A 20,119-nucleotide genomic window follows, 5' to 3' on the forward strand; every position below is an offset into this window, starting at 1 on the left:
TTGTCAGTCAGTGGATCTGTTATCAAGGACCAGTCTAGCTGCCCTTACAGCTCCAAGATGCCTACATGGAGGCTTTCAAAGGAAGGAGAGGCCATTTTTTTCTTGGTGTCCCCAGAACATCTTCAGCAGAACTTCCCTTAGTTCCACTGGCCAGAACCAGGAAACACACCGACCCATAAACCAGATACTGGCCAGGGGAGTGTGACCATGTGAGGTGTGGGTGCACTCAGCCTCCTGAGCACCTGCTCGCTCAGAGAAGGTAAGAGAACATAAGATTCTGTAAGAAGCGGGAGGAGAGGTGGTTGAGGCTGGGTAGGCAAATGACCCAATGAGCGTGTGTACTATGTCTTCTAACCCTGCTCTAATAAGCAGTCCATCACAACCAGTGCTTTCTAAAGTTTAACGCATGCACGAACACCTGGGGTTCTTGTTAAGAAAAATGCAAGTTAGATACAGCGGGTCTGGGGTGGCCCTGAGAGGCTGCGTTTCTGACAAGCTCCCAAGAGGATGCCACCACTGCCAGCTCACAGGTCATACTTTGAGTAGCAAGGTGTTACGCAATGCTACTTACTCTTTTTATGTAATTTTATATTTAATTGCATTATTTTATATTTATAGTACATAAGTCTCCCCTTGTATGTGGAGAATACATTCCAAGACCCCCAATGGATGCCTGAAACCACGGACAGTACTGAATCCTACATACACTACAGCGATTTTTCATCCGGTGTGCCGCAAGAATTTTTAAAACATGCCATACCTGACTATATAGTCAGGGCACTGACCTCTTTCCCTTAGACTGTCAAATAAAAAGATGACAACAGCCAACACAGCAATAGCTGTCTGGTGTGAGTGAATCAAAATTATACCTATTTTTTTTTCTGTTAGATTGACAAAAAATATTTTTTAGTGTGCTACAAAATTTTAATAATTAGTTCATGTGTGCCATGAGATCAAGAAGGTGGGCGACAAGTGTAGTCTCTTCACACCCTCTTGGTTCGACTCCATCTTCCCGCCTTCCCCTCACTGGAGGCCAGGGCCACTGTGGGGACAATCCTGAGATCATTCTCACCCCCATTCTCTTGCCTTCACTTGGTGCTACCAGGCTGCAGTGTTTCGAGGATATATAGAATTGGATCCTGAATTTTCCCATAAATATGCTTAGTTTGGGAAGTTTTTATATTCTCCATATGTTTGAGGCTTTGAGCAGATAATAAAGTAGCTTTTAATAAAGGGTTGAGTACTTTGAGCACATTAATTTATGTTTTAAAGTAAATGTAGAAAGAAAATGGAGACATTGAACAGAAGCAGCAAACATGAGAACTATGAAGGTTGAAAATCACTGATATATTATGGTTTCCTACACACACACTCCTTTTCACTTAAAGGAAGCACTTTACAGCTTCTCATTGGTGTGTCTGAAAGGCCAGCATCACGTGTGCTTTGGAGCCATTATTAAGTAAAATAAGGGTTATTTGAACACAAGTACTGCGATCCCTACTGACAGTCAATGTGGGAACGAAGACAGCTACTGAGCGACTAACAGGTGGGTGGGAAGCACACACAGTGTGGAGACGCTGGACCAATGCATGATTCATGTCTCCTGTGGGATGGAGCAGGATAGCACAAGATTTTATCACGCTACTCAGAACAATGCACAATTTAAACCGTTATGAATTGTTTATTAATAGAATTTTCTGTTTAATATGTATTTTTGGACCAAGGTTGCCTGCAGGTAACAAACTGTGGAAAGCAAAACTGCAGATAAGGGCAGACTACCGTAGACACAGCACAAAGCGGACCAGCTTAACCATTCTGTGTAGTTCTAAGCATATAGTTCAGTAATGTTGAGCATTTTTTACATTGCTGTGCAACCCATCTCCAGAACTCTTTTCATCTTTCAAAACTGACCCTCCGTCCCCATTAAACAGCGCTCCATCCCACCTTCCCCCAGCTCCTGACAGCCGCCATTCTACATTGTCACTATGATTTGACTACTCTAGGGACTTCATATTTATCCTTTTGTGACTGACTTATGTCATTCAGCATAATGTTCTCAAGGGTCAACCATGCTGTATCATGTGTTAGAATTCTCATCTTGTAGGTATATATTGCCCCTTGTTTATCCATTAATCCATCAGTGGGTACTTGAGTTATTTCCACCTTTTGACTATTGTGAATAAGGCCGCTATAAGAATGAATGTGCAAATATCTCTTCAAGATCTGGCTTTCACCCTGGCCGGATGGCTCAGTGGTAGAGCATCGGCCCAACGTGTGGAAGTCCTGGCTTCGATTCCTGGTCAGGGCACACAGAAGAAGTGACCATCTGCTTTCCACCCCTTCCCCCTTCTCGCTCTCTCTCTCCTGTCTCTCTCTCTCTTCCCCTCTAGCAGCCATGGCTCAAACGGTTTGAGCAAGTTGGCCCCAGATGCTGAGGATGGCTCCATGGCCTCACCTCAAAGTGCTAAAATTTCTTGATTTCCAAGCAGCGAGCAGCAACCCCAGATGGGCAGATCATCGCCCCATAGGGGGCTTGCCAGGTGGATGCCGGTTGGGGGGCATGTGGGAGTCTGTCTCTGCCTCCCTGCCTCTCACCTAATAATAATAATAATAATAATAATAATAATGGTAAGAAGAAGAAGAAATAAGATTCTGCTTTTGATTCTTTGGGGTGTATACCCAAATTGGGATTGTTAGATCATAAGGTAATTAAGTTCAGGTTCAATCTTTTCAGGAACCTCTATACTGTTTTCCACAGTGGCCATACCAATGCCACCTGTTCTTAAACTTAACAACACATTAGACTCACACTGAGAGATTTACAAATTACTAATGCTTGAGTCCCTTCTCCAAGGTTAGATTTAATTAGCATAGCATGTGGCCCGGACATTGGGATTTTTAAAAAACTCCCCAGGTGATACCAATATGCTGCAAAGCTTGAGAACCATTGCTTATTTACCATTTGCTTCTTTCTTTTAAAACTATGAGCAGGTTTTCTAGGATGACTGGACTCCAACTAAGTGGGACTTTATGGGGGGTTCTCTAACATCTGAGTCACCAGATGGCATATGCTCCCCAACTCACCGGCAGTGTCTACGTCTACCCCCACCCCCACCCCCACCCCCACCCCAGTCACGATGCACATCTTCTCCTCATTAACCATCAATAGAAAGGTTTAACTATGACCCCTGATGGCTTTGAAGTCAGACAACTTCAGAGTAAGCAGAACCAGCCTATCCACCCCCTTTCTTTTTAATTTAAAAAAAATGGATCTTTACTTCAAAGGAATTTTTACCTAGAGTCTTTTATATAAAATAGATCAAAGCAGAATTACTCTGTTGGCTTGGAAATGAGGTGAGGACACCAGAGAGGCCCCTGCCCCGCAAAACACGGAGCCATCCCCGTGGTCCCTCTTGCAAACCCACTGATCTAGCCTAAAACCCTCATTTTACCCATAAGAAAACGGAGACCCAAGAATTGAAGGGACCTGCTCACGATTATACACCTAGGAAAACACAGCTGGCTGCATGTTTCCCAGAGGAATGCCCCCTCCTAAGTCACGCAGCATTTCTTGGGTGGGCTTCCAGTGGGCTATATAATAGGCGGATTCAGCACTTGCCCACCATGTGACGAAACTACCACAAATGCCTTAAATAGTCCTGTAACAGATTCTTGTGTTACAAGGTTTCTCTCAATTACTTTATTTCAAACCACAAAGTACTGTTGAAGGATGGACACACTGGCAGGAAATGACCTCAGCGAAGTCTGGTTTTAGATGCTTAGAGAAGTCAGCTGTTTAAAAAAGGAATAAAAGAGTTGATGGAATTTAATCATGGTTCCCAAAGGAATGACCTCTTAGTTGCAATCTTTGATTTTGTTTAAAGATTATTTTTAAAATCACAAATATGCCCTAATAGATGAATGGGGTGGAAGTGTGGCTCTAATGCCACACAAATGGGTATCTGGAGCTTGGGATACAAGTTCCAGTGGGGATATTACACCTGAATTCAAAAAATGATATCTTTCAACAGCAACTGTTAGCTGGAATTGAAGTCACTATTCTCTGGAAATCTTACAAGATGACTCAAATAGTGACTACAATGATGAAGACAGTGATGTGGATGATACATGAATATAGGGAGGATACTACTGTTTTCTTGAAATAGAAATGGAAAAAAAAATACAATATTTCTAAAGACATTGTTTTATATGTGTGATTTTAATTGTGTATAATTAAATTATGAAATCAAATGGTATAAGTGGATTATTTATATCCCTAAAAGTTTATATATTCAAATGGCCACACATTTTGGGCATCTTCTTGTTGAACAAATGGGAGATTATCATGTTTTCATGCTTGCTTTATATGTCAGCATATATGGGATTGCCCCAGGGAACTGAGATGCTAATAGTCAGACTTCACGGTGGTAACAAGGGGTGGGGTGGGGGATACTGTGCATGAGAATGCCCATATTTTGCTCTATAAAGTGTCCCACATGATAAATCTTTTGGAATTTAACACAAAGAAAAAAGTACCATATATTTTGCTTCGTAAGACACACCTGGCCATAAGACAAACCTAGGGTTTTAAGGAGGAAAATAAGAAAAAAAAATCTGAACCAAATGGTGTGTTAAAATATTTAATAAAATACCGTATTTTTCACTCCATACGATGCATGGGCATTTTCCCCTCCACTTTTTGGGGGATAAAAATTGCGTCTTATGGAGTGAAAAATACAGTATACCTTTCAAAGTTGTATAGTTCTACCTTTATGATTAAAAAAAAAAAGTAAATCCATTTGTTTTGCTTAGCTTGCTAGGAAGCTTTGAGCTAAGCGTGATGACCATATAGAGAAACTAGCATGAATTAAAACCCCCCTCCCTTCATAGTTCTCATGTTTGCTGCTTCTGTTCAATGTCTCCATTTTCTTTCTACATTTACTTTAAAACATAAATTAATGTGCTCAAAGTACTCAACCCTTTATTAAAAGCTACTTTATTATCTGCTCAAAGTCTCAAACATATGGAGAATATAAAAACTTCCCAAACTAAGCATATTATGTGAAAATTCGGGATCCAATTCTGTATGTCCTCGAAACACTGCAGCCTGGTAGCACCAAGTGAAGGCAAGAGAGTGGGGGTGAGAATGATCTCAGGATTGTCCCACAGTGGCCCTGGCCTCCAGTGAGGGGACGGCGGGAGGATGGAGTCGAACCAAGAGGGTGTGAAGAGACTACACTTGTCGCCCATCGGCATCCAAAGGAATGGTGTCTGTCAAACCCCACTCCTGACTCGGTCTTCCTCCCCACTCCTCAAAGCTGCCTCCCCCCTTAAAAGCCCAGGTCTAGGACCTGGCCGGTTGGCTCAGTGGTAGAGCATCAGCCTGGCGTGCAGGAGTCCCAGGTTTGATTCTCAGTCAGGGCACACAGGAGAAGCACCCATCTGCTTCTCCACCCCTCCCCCTCTCCTTCCTCTCTGCCTCTCTCTTCCCCTCCTGCAGCCGGGGCTCCATTGGAGCAAAGTTGGCCCAGGTGCTGAGGATGGCTCTGTGGCCTCTGCCTCAGGCACTAGAATGGTTCTGGTTGCAACAGAGCAACACCCCAGATGGGCAGAGCATCGCTCTCTGGTGGGCATGCCGGGTGGATCCTGGTCGGGCGCGTGCAAGAGTCTGTCTGACTGCCTCCCCATTTCCAGCTTCAGAAAAAAAAATACAAAAAACAAAAACAAAAAAAACCCCTCAACAACAACAACAACAAAAAGCCCAGGTCTGCCCCCTCTCCAATCATCCACAGAGAAAGGATAAAAAGAAAGGTTTCTATGACATGAAGGGCTGGCTCTGAGGAGCCATTTTTCCCTTTAAGCTGTTAAGTGTCCGAGGAGACCCTGGGAGGTTGCCCCCCTTTTTGGACGGAAGCTCACAGCCTCTACGCATAGAGCTCCAGTACATATAGTCAACTAGGGACTCACTTTCAGGGTGCTCCAAGCTCACACAGTGTCCTGGGCTGGCATGTGACTACTCCTCACCTTATGAGGCCACATCCTGGCGCTCCTGTGAATGACATTCTCATGAGGATTGCTCACCTGCTGGGCTCTAAGCCTCCTGGCAGCCATCTTTCCCACCACAACAGACAGCCTGCCTGAGTGGGCAGCGGCTAGCGGAAGGCCGGCCTGAGAGAAGGAAGCCTCCAGCAATGCAGATGAGAGGGAAAAAAGGCCCACGCAATGGAGTCAGCAATAAGTGGGTGGAAATTTCTGTCCCTTCAATTACTGGCTGTGAGACCTGGAGAGGATTTCCGAACCAAAAACTCAATTTCCTCATCTGTAAAGTGAGGATCATGTCACCCACCCACAGGATGGTTGTGCGGATCAAATGAGTGACCTGACAGCCAAGGGCGCAGTACACTGGAATAGAGTAAGCACCACTACAGGTGCGCTCATTCACTGCGGTTATATTTAACCACTATTTCTCAAACCTACTACTAAACAATTCTCTATGGCAGGGGTCCCCAAACATTTTACACAGGGGGCCAGTTCACTGTCCCTCAAACCGTTGGAGGGCCAGACTATAAAAAAAAACTATGGACAAATCCCTATGCACACTGCACATATCTTATTTTAAAGTAAAAAAACAAAACGGGAACAAATACAATATTTAAAATAAAGAACAAGTAAATTAAAATCAACAAACCAGTATTTCAATGGGAACTATGGGCCTGCTTTTGGCTAATGAGATGGTCAATGTGCTCCTCTCACTGACCACCAATGAAAGAGGTGCCCTTTCCGGAAATGCGGTAGGGGCCGGATAAATGGCCTTAGGGGGCCGCATGCGGCCCGCGGGCCATAGTTTGGGGACCCCTGCTCTATGGGTATATGATCAAGTGGATTTGTTTGTTTCTAAGCATCATTATCTTCTAATATATCAGCTAAATGTGTTCTTCACTCACTGTGAGAAAACCCTCGGACATCTACCCCTGTGAGAGACTATAGTCTACCCTGCTTAGCACCCATGCTCTCTACTTCTGAAACCGTCATCCATAACTCCCTGTAGGACCACTTCCCCTCAAACCTCACTCTCCACCTTCCCAACATCCTGGTTCCAGGAGGACCCGCTGCAGGCCTGGTCAATGAAACTAGAGTATCACTTTGGTCACAAGGATTGGTTCAGAAACGGGCACACTACCTAGCCCAGACCAAGTCTGGGAGTCCTGTCAGAATTACCGGTAAAAGGCTGTCTGTCTCTGGAAGGCTTGCTGAGCTGGTAGGGAGTGAGTCTGCTGGGCGGCGTCTTTGCCATTACCTGTGCCCGAGAGCTTGTCTGAGAGGGAAGCAACATGGAGGAAAGCAAATCTGAGAGAAGGAAACAGATTCCCCAATAATCATTTGCAGGCCTGGATTTAGCCACATCTGAAAGCATCGATCCTTGGATTTTTCAATTATGTTAGGCAATATTTCTCACTCTTGTTTAATTCCAGTTAAGGTGGGATTGTGCTATTTGAAACAAAGAGTCCTAAATAAAAAACCCTTGATAGTCATTCACTTATTCAATCATTTAACGTGTCAGTAGTGCACCCATGATGTGCAAAGTACTATGCAAGGCACAAAAGCATCTTCATTCTGCCCAGAGACCTGGTGCAGGATTAGTCCCATGTCTTAGATATCAGATACAGAAAAATCATTTTTCAATGACCATAACAATTGTCATTTTTGAATGACAATAACGTTTGTCATTCAAAGATAAAGGTAATATTTGCCTTCCTTGCTCTTAGCTCCAAGTCTACAGTGACAAACGAGATCTTTGGTGACTGTCTTACACATAACCCTTTAAGGCTGAACAAATATCCCATTGTATGCACATAGCACATTTTATCATCAGTCACCCACTGATAATTAGAAGAGTCTACAAGTGATTAATACTCAACCAAATCAATGATTCCTCAGACTTTTACTGAGCACCATCTGTATACAAGGCCTTTAGTTAGATCCGTGAACCTGGAGGACCAGGTCTTCTGAAGGTCTCTCTGCCAGAGGAAACTCATTTGGCTTATCGTGAGGTCTAACGAGCGGAACTCAGAGTCGGGGCATTCCAAGAGGCAAGAGCTTACTTCTTCAGGGAACTAGAAAGGAGAAGGAGGGCTGAATTCATGGATTCTAGACTGCACACACAGGGCAATTTGGGTCTGAAGGCCACTGCTAGACACTGCTGGGTGTGCTGGCTGGGGAGTAGGAGACCCAAGCCTGATCTTAGCTCGGCCCATGACCAGCAGTATGACTTTGGGCAAGTCACTTTTGTTTCATATTTATAAAATCAGAATGTTGGAAGTGCTAGAATCCACTGTTGTGGTCCCTTCCAACATTTTGTGTCTTTGTTAATTTACAGTCTGTAGAAGGTACAAAATTCATACAGGTCCACAGTCCCTATTCTGCCATTTTTGAATCCAAAAGGTTCTGAAAACCAGAAGACCTTTTTTTTTTTTTTTTAATTATTTGGCAGCAAAACCTGGCCTGAACTGACATGAGGCTATTTATAGTCTTTATTATCCCACTTAGTGTGAATATTTATACTTTTGCCACAGGAATATTAATAGGTTTGTTTATAGGATACTGAACTAGACTCCACTGAGAATGTTCTGTAATATGCAGAATATATACCAGCTTGCCTTTCTGAAACTCAGAAAATAATTTAAATTCCCCCAAACATCGAGCCCCACTGGTTCTGAGTAAGGTCTTATAGGCTTGTGCTAAGGTCACTGTGCCTGCAGCCAAGACAATGGCAAAGACCCCTAAGAGCCACTTGTCTCTCCAGCTTGTCCACACCCTGCCTTTCTCAGCCGCGTCTCTGAGTCTCCTGCTCTCCTTCCCCTGGACACAGTGTGCCCTTTCTCTAAAATCCCAGCTACGCTGATATCACTGGTCTGGATAGTGGTTATAGCTGGGACTGTCCCTGGTTGTCTCTTTTCTTCATGAAAATATTTCCTCTCTTCTGGGGCCCTATTCTTTGCAAAAGATCACGCGCTGATCTAAAGAAAGTCATCTAGGAAATAGATGCATGTGTTAGTTACCCTCCACAGACAAGGCATTTGTAACTGACAGATATATATCTGAGCACACATCTTCACTTATATTTTTCATTGTGGTGAAATACGTATAACATAAAATTGCCGTCTTAACCACTTTTAAGTATATACTTCAGTAGTGTCAAGAATATTCACATCATCTGACCAGGCAGTGGTGCAGCAGACAGAGCATTGGGCTGGGACCCAGGGGACCCAGGTTTAAAACCCTGAGGTCGCCGGCTTGAGCACGAGGTCACTGGCTTGATCATGAGATCATAGACACGACCCCATGGTCACTGGCTTGAGCCCAAAGGTTGCTGGTTTGAAGCCCAAGGTCACTGGCTTGTGCCCAAGGTTGGTGGCTTGAGCAAGGGGTCACTTGCTCTGCTGTAGCCCCCCCCCCATCAAGGCACATATGAGTATGCAATCAATGAACAACTAAGGAGCTGCAATGAAGAATTGATGCTTCTCATCTCTCTCCCTTCCTGTCTGTCTGTCCCTATCTGTCCCTCTCTCTGACTCTAGCAAAAAAAAAAAAAATTTTCACATTGTTATGTAACTAATCTCCTGAACTTTTTCATATTCATTAAACAATGGCTCCCCCTCCCCACTTTGCCAGCCCCCAGCAACCACCACTCTACTTTCTGTCTCTGAGTTTGATTACTCTAAGTACCTCGTATAAGTGGAATCACACAGTATTCACCTTGTTATGACTGGCTTATTTCACTCAGTGTAATGTCCTCAAGGTTCATCCCTCTTGTATCATGTATCAGAATTTTATTTTTAAGGTTAAATAACATTCTATTGTACATATATACTTCATTTTATCATCATTCATCCATCAGTGCACACAAGTTGCTTCCACCTTTCTGCTATATATACTATAATGTGTATTATTAAACCTCTTGATTTACACCACCTTCCTGGTAGAACTTTTGCCTCCTTCTCTCTTTGCCATTGTGACCTCAGAGAGGGGTACAAGCAATGTCATCTTGGGAGGCAGAAGGAGTTTCCCCAAAAGGAATAAAGAGAAAGGGAGTATCTACTTTTTATGCCCAGGAATTCTACAAAGAGGAGGAGAAAACTTGCCACATTATCCACAAGAGAGATGATGTTTGGGCAGTGGGTCATAGGGGCAGGGGGCTCGACCTTCCTTCTCTGGGACAAAATTCCCAAACTGGGCAGACACATTAGATTCCAGAGGGCAAGGTCTGGAACACTGGCTGTGCCATGGGAATGCTTCCCTGGGCTTACCAGATGACACGAACAGACCACTTCCAGAGTGTTCTGGGCAGTGGTGCAGCAGCCACGAACAACGGCTGGATGGATGACTGTGCACCGGCAGAGGATGCTTTGAGGGCTGAGGAGTGAGCAGAAGCCTGGAGTCAGAATGAAGAGGTCCCATCAATAGGGATCTTATAACCAGGGCAAATGACCAAGCCATAGACTCAAGCAGTGGGTGCCAAAAACTCCCTACAAAACCAGAGGGGCTGGTTATCCCTGTCGCCCAGAGCAGCCACACTGCCACAAGGATCAGGACATCATCCTGTAGACTCCACACGTACTCAAAGCCCAGTCTCCCCACTGCTATAAAGAGTTATAGGCACTGCTCCCCACACTCACAGCCACATAACACCTAGGGAAAGTGGAGAGGGACAGAGTGGTCACTAAGGAGACATATCTCCTAACAGAGACTCTTTAAAGTGGCCCGAATAGCTGATTACTCACACTGAAAGGACACGGTGTGAAACTGAAGAGAGAGCACACAGTAAGTGCTATTGGTGCCATGCCCAGATTCCCAGCTGCTAAATGTGTTCACTAACACTGACGCCTCTCGCGGGAGTATTGGCTTCCAATGCAATGGCAGCAGTCACACCTGGAGACACCTAGGAGGCTGGGAGGCCCAGGCCCTGTAGAGGGCAGCCAATGACCCCTGTCTCTGAAGTACAAAAACCTGGTCCCCTACTCTCAAGGTGGGACCAACTCTCTGGCAGTATCCTACCCCTGAGCTCCTGTGGGATCAGGTGGCAGCTGGTCCCAGCGGGCACCAGCTCTGCTCAGCTTCCTCCCTGCCCTCCTTCTTCTCGCCTCCCTCTCTCCCTCACTAGGCCACGTGTCCTTGAATCCTGGTCTCAGGGGAAGCAGCCGGAGATGGAACACTTGCTGACTTGTCTATGTTTCCCTGCACTCCATCGAGTGGTGACATCTAAGAATAAACAGGTGCATTTTCTTTGCACATTTAAGTGTAATGCAAATGAATTTGTGACTGTCTCCACCATATAGTTAGTAATGTCTTAAGGGAAAAAACTGACTGGAATGAGGGGTTTACAGGCTCCAGAGTAAGGCCCCCCAGCGGTGCAATCTGGGGTCGGTAGCCCTTCTTTGCACCTCTTTGCCTGCAGGGCCGGCTGAGTGGTTGCCGGTCTGGTCTCTAACCCAAACCTCCCATGAGGGAGTTATTCATTGTTTACCGGATATTCCAATGTAATTGGGCATCCTCCATCTTTTCTGGCTGCCCTCCTCCACACCATGGGACTGGGCAGAAGCCCTGGGACCTGTCCACACTCACAGCCCTCCACCACTGGGTGAGTGGCCGGAGTCAGAAATTCTTCCTGTTGGCAGTTTGCTCCTGGCGTGGCCTCTGTCAGGCAAGCTACTTCTGCCTCCAACTCCAGTCCTGATGAAAGCCACAGACTCACAAAGGTCGAAGCCAAGAAGGAAACAACATGATTACATGGAGATCGTTGTGGTGGGACAACATGCCACTCAGAAGTCACCTTGGAGGCAAACACTAGTTTAGAGATCAGAGTGTCCCTGCTCATCTGGAAAGAATGTCCAGGGCCAGCTGAGGCTTACCCGGAGACTAGGGACAGAATAAGGGTTGCAGGCAAGGGGGAGAAATGGAACCGAAGGCGGCTCACATTTGTTGAGCTCCTAGTACGTGCCTGTCTCTTCAGGGCCATCCTCACTCTTAATCTTCAAAATTTACTTGGCAGCACCAGAGAATTGTTTCTATTTTGAGAGGTGGGGAAACGGAGGTCCAGAGGGACAAAGGAGGTCCCATGTCTAGTAAAAGGCAGTAGTGGGAGAAAAGCTGAGATCTGGGTGGCTCTAAAGCCCATGTCCTTCTTCTGCAGGGTCACAATCAGAAGAACATGCCAGTTTAGCTGGTGCCATCCCTGCCTGTCCACATTCCCTCAGGGGTCACAGTGTCCACTGCAAGTACCTCCGGATAAGGCCCTGGATAACTAACATGCAGTCCTGTGTCCCTCAGGAGGGCTGACTCTGAGGCTTGTTCCATGTCATCTCTCAGACGTCCTGTGGAATCAAGCCTCCACTGCCATGGAGGTCACCTGCTAGGGGTCACAGTTCTCACAGCCTTCCTTTCCCTGTCTTGCTTCCTCACTCCCCGGTGTGACCTGGATCCCCTCCCAGATTAACTACAGATGGCCCAATTTATGATGGTTCGACATATGATCTTTTTTTTTTTTTTTTTTTACTTTATGATGGTGTTAAAAGGTGACACAAGTTCAGTAAAAACTGTACTTGAATTTTGATTTTTGATCTTTTCCCAGCCTAGCGACATGCAATAGGATGCTCTGGTGATGCTGGGGCAGGGGCGGCTAGATGCAGCGACACGATCACGAAGTGAACAGCCAATGCTCTACAGAGTGTTCATTGTGTTCCATGATTTGCCCAACTGTGGACTGATGCAAGTTTTCTGAGCACTGTTAGGATAAGCTAAGCTATAGTGTTTGGTAGGTTAGTTGTGTTAAAAGCATTTTTGAGGTGTGGTAGTTTCAACCTACTATAGGTTTATCAAGACATAACCCCATCAAGTGTCCTGGACAGGCCTGACCTGTGGTGGCGCAGTAGATAAAGCATCAACCTGGAACACTGAGGTTGCCAGTTCAAAACCCCGGGCTTGCCTGGTCAAGGCACATATGGGAGTTGATGCTTCCTGCTCCTCCCCACTCCACTCTCTCTGTTTCTTTCTCTCTCTCCTCTTTCTATAAAAATGAATAAATAAAATCTAAATAAATAAACAAACAGCTTTCCCTTAAAAAAAAATGTGTCCAGGACAGTGGTGAGATTCAAATAATTTAACAATCAGTTCTCAGCCCTAATGACTGTTTTAAGTATGTATAAAAAACAATATACCGAAAGGTAGGTTATTATTTCATGCATTTAATACTTAAATAAGAATAATAAAAGAGGTACACAAAACTAGATTATGTTATAAGAAAGAGTTTTAAAATATTAATGAAAAAATATTAATACCTGACAAAAAACAATAAAACTGTTATTTAAGATATTTCCATATTGCTTCTTGATTGGTGTCTTCACTTGAAGATTTTTCACCTATGAACAGAATGAACATTACTACAGGCGCTTAGAAAATTCTGTTGTGCAGATGAATGCTAAAAAAGAGTAAGGAATGTAAATTTGTGATTTCCATATTGGGCGGTTGCCCAGGCGGCCACCTTAGAGAGAACCCTGATGACAAGTGCCATTTTAACAACTGGTTTGCCAAACTCAACAAAAAATTAGGTATCGGTTCTGCTGAACTGATACGAACTGGCTAAATCCCACCACTGGTCCAAGAGTATCTTTACTTGTACTTAAATTAGATTCTCAAAGTCGGAGAGCAGGAAACCCAGCCTATGAGAACATTTAGTGCTTCTCCAGGCTTCTTTAGGGCCTGGGAGAGCACTTCTCATGCTGTCTCATTTAATCTGCCCACTGTGTGAGCTGGGAAGGTTCTGTGATTATTTCTATTTTACAGATAAGATACATTAACTGACGTGAGCATCACTGCACCTCCAACACAAGTGTAGCTCATACTAAATCTATGTTCTCAGCACTGGGTCATCAAGAAAGGCTTCCACTGGATTTCCGGGCTCCAAGCGATCATTTTCTCTCCTTCCAGCTCTGGAGTGAACTCCTCTACTTTGGTACAAATACAAACTGGGGCTGCAGCCCTGGCTGTGAGCTAGCAAGGCTGTTATCTCACTATAAAGGCATAACTGGGCGGCATTGTCAGCGCTGCATCGATTCCATTCTGAGATATGTAAGCCCACGTTCTATGTGTTATCTACTTGGTCTTTGACAGACAGAGCACCCACTCCAAGATTCAACTTTCTTTTATCCCTTTGGTTCTCACATTTTGTGCACCTGCCCTTGTCTGCTGGTTCTCAGCTCAGCAGTTCCAGTACCTTCTAAGGACCCCTCCGGTTCTGCATGTCTCTGAGTATAAGGGAATGAGGGTATGCATCCCTGTGTTGGGAGTCTTTATTCAGAAATGGGCTCCAAGTGACTTGCCCAGCCCTTCAAAATGCAAAGACCTACTTAAGACAAAAAAATAAATCATAGCCTTGTTGGCTCTGGCCTCAGAAAGCAGGTCTCAGCAAGAGCCGCGTTCTCTTTCTGATTTTGTGTCCACTCAAAAGGCAGGTTCTTAAGGTCATAAAGAAAGGATTTCCCAAAGATTTCCATTTATTTTGTTGATGGTAGTCTCTCTGAGCAGGTAATGGACTGTTTGTATTATAAACAGGACTCCTGCAGAGACTCATGAAGGAGTTTCAGTAATTTCTGCAGACCTTTGGGAGTTTCGTAGCCATCAATAGATAAGCCTGCTTATTTGTAAGCACACTCATGGACACAAGTCATGACCACACTCCTTAGGAGGAAGACATTCTGAGCTCCTTGGCCTAGGCAGGGGAGTGATCTGTTCTTTCGAAGGGTTTGTCTCAATGCTGGATTGTCAGGGAAGAGTTTAAGCTAGAAGGGATCTTAGTCTTAATCACATTTTTTAAATTAGACACCCTTTTGAGTATCTATTAAAAGTTCAGATTAGGGGTTACAAACACAAAAACCAGAGAGTTCATGCAAGATAAAACAGTAAATCAGCGAGGGAAGACAGTGCAAGGGCAATGATAAACAAAGACTGACATTTGGCACTCATCAGGGAGGTCACAGATGGGTGAGGACTGTGGCTGTCTGGGGTTTCACATTCCACCCAAAGGAGGAAACCCTATCTCAGGAATACTGCTCCTAGGTGGCCAGGTCATATGAGTTATTTTAAGAGAAGCCCCACATTTTGATTTTTAAGTGCAAGTTCCCAATTTTAAAATATTGGGCAATGATTCAAATATCTGTTATACAACATGGACCCAACAAAACCAAGCCACACTACCAGTTAGCTTCTCTTGCTGTAGACTTTCCTTCCAGAAAAATGCCCAACTTACACATATAAAGCTTGACTTCAAGTTTCAGGGTACTGTAAACCAAGGTCCTAGGTTAGGAACCTCTGTTGTCAAGTATCAATTCTTGTGAAACCCACTCAAGCTTCAACATGGTTTCCTGGGGATATGTGCTGATCCTCCCAGGGCTGTCTACAAATGGGTAGCCGCCACTCTAGCCTCCATTTCCATCTTCCACTCAGTGGCCAGACACTCCTCCTGGCATCTTCCCTTAAGTCCTCGCTGGGATTTCCACCTCAAAAGCACCCACTGATGCTCAACACCACTAATCATCAGGAAATGCAAATCAAAACTACAATGATATATCAACTCACACCTGTTAGAATGACTATTATAAAAAAGACAGCACAGTAAAGAAAAAGAAAAAAAAAGACAAGCAATAACAAGTGTGAGTGAGGATGTGAAGAAAAGGGAACCCCGTGCGTTATTGGTGGGAATGTAAATTAGTGCAGCCACTATGGAAAACAGTATAGGGGTTCCTCAAAAATTTAAAATAGAACTGCCATATGACCCAGCTATTCCACTTCTGGGTATTTATCCAAAGGAAATGAACACACTAACATGAAAAGATATCTGCATTCCCATGTTCACTGCAGCATTATTCATAATAGCCGAGATATGGATGAATGGATAAGGAAAATGCGGCATATATATATACACACACAATGAAATATCAATTCATAAAAAGAAGGAAATCTTGCTATTTGAGACAAAGTGGAAGGATGAAGGCATTATGCTATATGCAATAAGTCAGAGAAAAACAAATCACATAATCTCACTTGTATGTGGACTTTTATATTTTTAAGTTTTAAAAACAAAAATAAACCAAGCTCATAGATACAGAAAGCTGATTGGTGATTCCCAAAGGTGAGGGATGGGGAGTGGGAAGTGGGAAAAGTGAGTAAAGGTGGTCACAGGTACAAAATCTATTGCACAGCATGGTGACTATAGTTAATAATACTGTATTGTATATTTGAACATTGCTGAGAGAGTAGATCTTAAAAGTTCTCATGAGGAGAACGTATTTGTAACTGTGTGGTAATGGATGTTAACTAGCCTTATTGTGGTGACCATTTCACAATAGATACAAATATCAAATAATTATGTCATACACCGAACACTAATGTAATGTTTACATTAGTTATACTACATATTAATACTAATATACATCAGTATATTATACATATTATACATATTAATACTAATATACATCAGTATTATCTCCATTGGGGGGAAGCATCTGCTGGTGAAGACTGGATTTCCAGTGCATGCCAGGGTGTGGTCCCAGTCTCTTCCCTCTGGTGGCCCTGAGTGCTAATGGCGATGCCCACCCAGTGTGCTCTGAGGGGTCAGGTAAGCTGACCCCACCCAGGTCACATTTAGTTCTCTGACTGGCCTTTGGATAAAGTCACCTGTGACCAAAGGGACACATATGCCACATACCCCTCCTTTTATACAGAGGAAGACTCAGAAAAGCCCTCTGCACCTCTCTGTGCATGACCTTCTATCTGCTCATGAATGCTGCTTCCCTGAGCGACAGTGCAGGGGCAGGAAGGAGCCAAGCCAGGCCATTGGCTGGACAGGGTTTGATTATGGCTTTGCCCCTTACTATCTGGAAGCTTGAACCTGGTCTGACCTCTCCATTCCTGCCACCACGTAAGGAATCCTTATTATGGATGGATTAGACAGATTGTTATTTCACAGACATTATTTTGCTTAATCCTCATTCACAAACTTCTGAGACAGGAACTCATTTTAGCCCCATGTAACAGATAAAGAAACTGAGGCCTAATTAGGAAGTTTAATAACTTATCCAAGGTTGTGTGCACTTGGCAAGGAGAAGAGCTTGAATCCTTTCTTTTTAGCTAATACTCGTGAGTTCTGCCAACTGCTGTCCGCTTTTTCTTCTTTATAAATGTAGGTCATTAGGAGCACATATGAAGTGCCCAGACTAGAGAGGTGCTCAAAAATGATTTTGTTATAACAATCACCTGGCGTCAGCATGCCACAGCCCTGACGCAAAATCTCTGTCTTGATTTAAAGGGCATGCCTGTCTCCAAGGAACAAGATTTTCCCTCTGGCCCGTCTTCCTGGCACCCTTAGCGCCCTGGCTGCTGCTGACTCTTCCACGTCTGGCCAAGCTTCGAGCCTCTTCAACCTCATCAATGGTGTCATCTTGCAGGTCAGGTGGACATGTGTTCCTAAGTACGGGGCAGGGGCCAGCACTCTGGGCACATGCAGCCCCTCACAGCGGCCGTGCCGGGGAAGCCTAAGAGCAGCTGTTCAAGGATGTCTGTAGGGAAGGAGAATAAGACCCCCAGAAGGGAAGGACAACAGCCAGCACTGGGACAGCGCTGCCCTGGGGGACAGGGTGATGCTGAGTCTAGCCAGCATCAGATATGTCACCATACAGCAGCTGGGGGTAATCCCGATGTTAGGGGACATTGCATGACCTTGCCCAGGTCACTTATCCTTTCTTGGCCTCAGTTGCTTCATTTATAAGATGGGTGGAGGTAATAATTTCTCAAAGTGTGGTCAACAGAACAACAGCCTCTAATTTTCCCCCACTCTTGGCAATTCACAGTATATATGCCCCCTATTCAAGGTCCTGACAAGACCTGCAAAGAGCAGGAACTAACCTGTTGGCCTAACCTGTTGTCTCCTAAGCTTCCTGGACCACACAGCCTTTAAGTTACATCAATTAACATCCTTTGGGCAGGGCCCAAAGCCCCGAGGAAGGACATCTCGCTGTTTGAGGCACAGGCAGCCAGTCTGATGGTGAATGCAGAGGGAAGGGGGAAGGCTGGGGGTGGGATGAGGTCGAGAGAGAAAGTCACAAACATCCTCAGGGCTACAGCTCGACCATGCAGTTTATCGGCCATTCGCCACATTAAACTCAAACTTAACATTAAAGTAAAATAAACTTACATTAAAATTAAGTATAATTGTAAATTCAGTTCCTCAGTCCCACTGGTCACATTTCAAGTGCTCAATAGCCACATGTGGCTTGTGGCTACATATGGGACAGCATAGATGAGAACACTACCATCGGGACAGGAAGTTCTATTGGCCAGCAGTGGCTATGGAACAAGTAAGAAGTAAGCCATGGTCCAAGGTCAAACCATATGCTGTTGGCCTGGGTGCTTCATTAAATCCCTCGAGGTTCCAGTTTTCTCCAGGATTAAATAAGGCTCTTCCAGCCCAAAAGTGGGTCCAAATTATCCATAGCAAAATGCCAAGTTCACGAGTAGTTAAACCGGGGTCTTACCCAGAGAGCATGTTCGAGGCCTCATCCATGGAAACAGGCAGCAAAGAGGCCTGTTTAACTGACTTCTTTGCAACCTCAGTTACGCTGCCATTTGGGGCTCCCTGATGTGAGAAAAGAACAGAGCGTGGCTACTATTTCAGGGCAACATGCAGAAGGGAAATTGCTACAATTAGCCAAAGCTGATTTCGATTAGCATATTTTCTTCCTTGGCGCATAACATCTGTTGGTGTGGAAACAGTCGCTCCATCTGTCCCGTCAGGGCGGAGAGTGGGCAGTGAACCAGGAAGGCCCCCAGGGAGCCCCACCTCGGCCAGGACACACAGTCAAGGAGAGGCAGGTCACTGGCGGTTTGTCTTTCGGAAGAGATCTGACACCCGGGGGGGCCACCAGGAGTTGCCTTTTAAACAGCCAAAGAGAGATGGCATAGGATACCCAGAGGAGGGGCCGTCACGCATGTTTTGGAGGGGAAGTGGTCACGGCATGGCTTGTACCTCCACAAAGCTGTGGCTGCTCCCACGGCTCTGAGGAGTTTCACGGGGCCAATGGCTACCTGCGACCTCGGCTGCCATTTGGAGCCAGGCCTCCCTGCCTGGAGCTTCTATCAGCATACAGTTGATCTTTGTCCAGGGAGCTGGAGCAGGTGGCAAACCGGGCCTTGGAGGTGATTAGAATATCACTTCTTGCAGCCTGTGACTCCACAGGACGAGGTCAGGAAGGGGGTTCCTATATCAGGTGGACCAGCACTCCCAGGAAGGGCTCTGGGCTTGTCCTGGCACATTTCTGACCCCAGATTGAATAACACTATAGTGAGTATGAGACCCCAGAGCATGGGGCCAGCCCCCCTTCGGCTGTATTTCTTCCCATGGTTCTCGGGAAGTCGGAATACTCACCAGGACTGCTTGCTAGGTTGGTGCCACAGGTTGGCTGGTCTCGGTTGTCGTGGTCGTGTAAGTGCAGGCCAGCCCTAGGAGGGGGAGCTTGTATCCTGGGCCCAGGGGCAAATCAGTCTCAAGATCCTGACTGGACTACATTGTGATGTCACACCACTGAGGTGGCCCCCACAGGACCTGCTGTCACTGCTGGTGTCAGGAGACAAAGAGCTCCTCCTGAAGAAATGAACACATCTGGGCACTGTGCTGATTGGCACAGCTGGAGAAGTAATGAGAGGTGCCCTCCCTGGTGGGAGAAACCAGCCCGATGCCACGTGCTCCTACCCCTGCCTGGCCCAGTTTTCCCACACACACTGACTGAAGGGGGTACCCCAACCCTTAACTATTCCTGTGATTGATTTGAAAGTCCAGGGCAGACCCTTGACTTTTCCCCTATTGCCCACCTGGTGTGTTCAGAGGACAGCCAAGAGAAACTAAATATTAGCTCAGGAAAACAAACAGGAACACGAGTCTCCTCACACTTGGTCTCTTTAGTCGAATCTGACACACACGCCATTCAGGCATCTATGGCATATACGCCTGTGCTTTCCGTACAATGTGTGGTTAATAAGCCCAAAAAGAAAAGGAAAACTCACAAAGAAGCCA

The 20,119-nt window shown here is 45.2% G+C and overlaps 1 protein-coding gene across 2 annotated transcripts in view; it reads right to left on the reverse strand.

Moving 5' to 3' along the window:
* Nucleotides 1–19,141, reverse strand: part of BANF2 (BANF family member 2) — a 33,610-nt gene extending 14,469 nt beyond the window's left edge. Inside the window, exon 1 of one of the 2 annotated variants that reach the window (XM_066385759.1) lies at nucleotides 19,076–19,141. The gene's annotated coding sequence lies outside the window, so the exon portion shown is untranslated. Of the gene's footprint in view, nucleotides 1–18,244; nucleotides 18,491–19,075 lie in introns of those variants that run through there. The other variant, XM_066385758.1, reaches the window with a different exon arrangement.
* Between the last annotated feature and the right edge of the window lie 978 nt (nucleotides 19,142–20,119).

This window comes from Saccopteryx leptura, chromosome 5 (assembly GCF_036850995.1).
Source record: "Saccopteryx leptura isolate mSacLep1 chromosome 5, mSacLep1_pri_phased_curated, whole genome shotgun sequence".
In the NCBI taxonomy this organism is placed as follows: domain Eukaryota; kingdom Metazoa; phylum Chordata; class Mammalia; order Chiroptera; family Emballonuridae; genus Saccopteryx; species Saccopteryx leptura.